At 37.2% G+C, this 4,558-nt stretch overlaps 1 pseudogene; it reads right to left on the bottom strand.

Moving 5' to 3' along the window:
* Window positions 1-2,270: 2,270 nt before the first annotated feature.
* LOC112862672 (alpha-ketoglutarate dehydrogenase component 4 pseudogene) lies at window positions 2,271-2,601 on the bottom strand (annotated as a pseudogene).
* Window positions 2,602-4,558: the final 1,957 nt, after the last annotated feature.

The following is a 4,558-nucleotide window of genomic DNA, read 5'->3' as shown; positions in this document are numbered from 1 at the left end:
CCCATGAGAAAGATAAGCCCAGGGCTAGCCAGGTGCCAGGAAAAGGAATTTAGACACATGGAAGTGGGTTGCCCCCACTAAAGTAGTCGAAGCAACCTATAGCTGGAGCCCAGCTCTTATCAGCTCTGTTAGTTTTCCAGGACTGCCATAACAGACTAGGGGGCTTCAACAACAGAAATTCGGTTTTTCACAGCCCTGAAGCCTGGAAGTCTGAGATCAAGGCTAGAAGTCTGGTAGGTTTGGTTTCTTCTGAGGCTTCTCTTCTTGGCTTGTAGCTTGTCTTTATGTTCACCTAGCATTCTCTTTTTAGCATTCCTCTTTTGTAAGAACACCAATCATACTGGATTAGGCCCACCATAATGACCTAATTTTAACTTAGTTACTTCTTTAAAGAGCCTTTCTCCAAATACAGTCACATTCTGAGGAACTAGGTGTTAGGACTTTGACATATCATTTTTGGGGGGATGCAAGTCAACCTGTGACATCAACCAAACTCAGCCTAGATCAGGCAATCCTCAGGTGTCAAAGAGATTCATCAGCTATAATAATAATAGATTAGCATTTTAAGGAAGTGAATTTTGGTGTGCTTTGTTTCAAAATATTAGCTTATCAGGGGCGCCCGGGTGGCTCAGTTGGTTGAGCGTCCGACTTTGGATCAGGTCATGATCTCACAGTTTGTGAGTTTGAGTCCCACATCAGACTCTTGGCAGTCAGCGCAGAGCCCATCTTGAATCCTCTGTCTCCCTCTCTCTCTGCCCCTCCCCCGCTCATTCTCTCTCTCTCTCTCTCTCTCTCTCTCTCTCTCTCTTTCTCAAAAATAAATAAATACATTAAAAAAATTAGCTAACCAGTACAACTTGCATGAAAAAAATTTAAGTAATTATTGGTCATGAGATATGGGGTAAAAATATTTTAAGATTGTTGGGTCACCTAGGTGGCTCAGTTGGTTAAGCGTCAGATTTCAGCTCAGGTCATGATTTCCCGAGTCTGAGATGTGCTGACAGCTCTGAGCCTGGAGCCTGCTTCAAATTCTGTCTCCCTCTCTCTCTCTGCCCCTCCCCCACTTGTGCTCTCTCTCTCTCTCTCTCTCTCTCTCTCTCTCAAAAATAAACATTAAAAAACTTAAAAAAATGATTGTTGCTACATATTCTTTTAAATTGGCTGTATTTTTTTCTGTATATAAAGTAATACTTCTCCATTGTTATAAAAACAGAAAATATAGTAATACATAAAATATAAAAACAAGACTCAGTTGTAATGTGCCCCCTTCCCCATCATGGTAGAAAACCAATGTTAAATACCTTTTAATTACTTTCCTATTTACAAACACAAACATATCCATACATATTTTTACACATACATCCACACATATTTTTACAAAATCAGGTATTGTATTATACATATTTTAAACTGCTTTTACTTTTTTTTAATAAAATTTCCAAGGGTAGTGTTCTGTTAATGTAAAGCTATATCATAATTTTAATGACTGCATAGTATACTCTTTTATCAATTACCCGAATTTGCTAACTTTTTATTGGCTATTATTTAGATTGCATTCATTTTTAAAAAAAATTTTTTAATGTTTATTTTTGAGAGAGACAGAGACAGAGTGTGAGGTGGGGAGGGGGCACAGAGAGGGAGACACAGAATCCGAAGCAGGCTCCAGGCTCTGAGCTGTCAGCACAGAGCTCGACGCAGGGCTCGAACTCACGGACCACAAGATCGTGACCTAAGCTGAAGTCGGGCACTTAACCGAGTGAGCCACCCAGGCGCCCCTAGATTGACATTCATTTTTTATCATTATTTTATTTTTTTCATTAAAAATAAAAGATGCAATAATGTTTCTTTCTAAAATGCCTTGAGATTTGGGGTTAAAAAAATAAAATACATGTGGAGACTATTACTAACTATAAGTTACCATAGGTTTTTCTGCCAACTTTACACAGATGGCTTTAACAAAGTATAACGATGAAAATGTATTTGGCCTTGGTATAAAGGTCAGTGAATTTAAATAAGGATGATGGTTACAGCAGAGCTGATAATTTCTTTAAAAATTTTTATAAATGTATACTTTAATAAGAATATAAGCAAATAGGTAAGTTTGTGGAGAAGCTGACCAAGATACATATATTAGGAGATACAAGTGTCCATCTAAATCTTCTATATCTCCTTTTTTTTTTCTTACAGAATATTCAAGTTGTTTAATGTGTAATTTCTCATGTGCCATTTTGGAAGTCCTTTATTGTAAAGACCATTCTTTTGTCTGATTACAAACAGCAGCCACACTGTCAGTGATTATTCTGGATCTCCACGTTGGATAAATTCAATTTCTTCTCGAGACACAAGTTTCCTTCTGTATTTCTGACGTAATGTTTTTATTATTTCTGCAGTGTCTGGTGGACCCTGATGAATCAGCAAATCTGGTGATTTCCTGCCCTTAGAACGCTGTGAAATTGAAGAAGAGTGAGATGGGAGTCCTGCTGAGCTCAAAACTTCTGATACATTGAGTTTAGGATTGTCTCTTCTGTCAGGAAACCTTATTCATGGACTATGTGGTTTGACTACCTGAACAACTCTGCTGGCAGACGCCATCTTGATGCCCCTGATGGTTTCATTTTAAAACATTAATCCCACTGGTATCTACTGAATTACCTACGAAATGTGTGACACTTGCCTCCGCACTACAGAAATGAAATGTGGCTTGAGATGTCTCCCTGCTGAAGAGGGAGCAGACAGGGATGGGTATAGGTGACCCTGAGGACTTGCCACCTGACATCCGCAAGGTTGCTTATGGGATGATGAAGGAAGTTCAATGTTAAGTGTTAGAAAGAAACATGTTTTCTACTTTTATAATTAAAAAACTGTTCTTAAGAGCAGGGCTTTTCTTCCTGGTGTTTCTTTCTGTGTAAGAAACAAGTAAAATTCTCACTTGCCTAACAGCAGGATACATTTAACAACCCTCAACATCCTTCTAAGGAAGAGCCTCCCAGGCAAATATTTTCTGTGAGGCTTCTGAGGTGGTTTCTTTTCCCCTTGGGCTTGGGCCAGCCATCTGTTAATTGTGGGTCTGGTTTCTTTCTTGCCTTCTGTCACCCCCAACTCAGTGGCCCTGGCCACAAAAGGAAGTCAACATTAACCACACAAAGACACCCTCCGTCGTCAACTCCACCGAGGCTGGCTGCACTGCTGGTATCGTTTGTTCTGTACTTCAGGGGACCCTACGTCAGTTGGGACTCAGTGCCAAAGAATCTCTACTTCTGGAGAATGTGGTGGTGATGTCCTTGTGTAATTTCTCCTCCGGAATACAAGACCACTCACTGTATCAAGTACTGTACTTCTCAGAGGCATCTTTCTCTGCAAAATTGGGAACCTTATGGGAGGAAACAATATTTTTAGCTGAACGAACTGTTTGAATCTAGGTTAGTGTGATCCAAAATTGTACGAAATCCACGCCAGCCTATTTTCTTTGCCTCCATCAATAAATTTAGAAAGTGCAGATCAGTGTAACCATATCAACTCTATTTTATTTAATGCTTTTAGCGGTGCTATGTGTTTTCCATATCAGGCTTCTGGGAAGCAAATATTCACACTGTCAGATAATGTAAATGACAAGTGTATTCGCCATATCCTTACCTCCGGATATACGCTTGGTCAAAAGTTTGAGGTGAAGAAGAATGAGACTGGGGACCAACAGGCATATATATTTTCAGTCAAGATGACAAAAATCTGTGCCAAGGTAGACATCAGATTTTATATTGAATGATTTGTTAACAGATTAAATATGGGAAGTAGAAGATAAGCTGGAGTCATAATAATGTTAATATTATTAATGGTAATAATATTGGTAATTGGTATTGGTAATTTATTGGTAATAAAATTGGTAATAACAATGGTAATCACAATGACTGCTAGAGTTTATTGGAAGCTTTCTGTTTTCCAGGGTCATGCTAAGCACATTATATACTTACCTTGTTTCTCTTCCACAACAACTGGTCTATTATGTTATATATAATATATCTATTATATAGATATATCTATATTATTATTATAATATTATTATTATTATATTAATAATATATATTATTATATAGTATATATAATTATATATTATATTATTATATTAATAATATATTATATATATCTATTATTATATAATAGATATATATATCTATTACATAGATATATCTATATATATCTAATATATCTATTATTATAGAAACAAATACTATTATTTTCATTATTATTTCTATTTTTGAGATGAGAAGATTGAGGTGCAAAGTAATTAATTAGCTTGTCCTATCACCTTAAGGGTAGAAAGTGACAGAGCTGAGATTTTTACCAGATCCTGGGCTCTTAATTACTGCACCATACTGCTTATGAGCACTTATCTTTTACTGTGCTTTTCTGCACTGCGCAGGCTATTATTACTATATAATAAGATACCCCTATAAAGACCTAAGGAAGGAAAAAGTTGCTCAGGGCTCCTTATCTGAAGAGAACCGCCATTGCAGGGAGTTAAAACTCAGGCCAGCCAATGGGGTTTATTATACCCGTTACG

This window comes from Puma concolor, chromosome B2 (assembly GCF_028749965.1).
Source record: "Puma concolor isolate L17-30 chromosome B2, mPumCon1.1.hap2, whole genome shotgun sequence".
Taxonomy (NCBI): Eukaryota; Metazoa; Chordata; class Mammalia; order Carnivora; family Felidae; genus Puma; species Puma concolor.
This window is presented reverse-complemented; position numbering and strand designations above follow the sequence as displayed.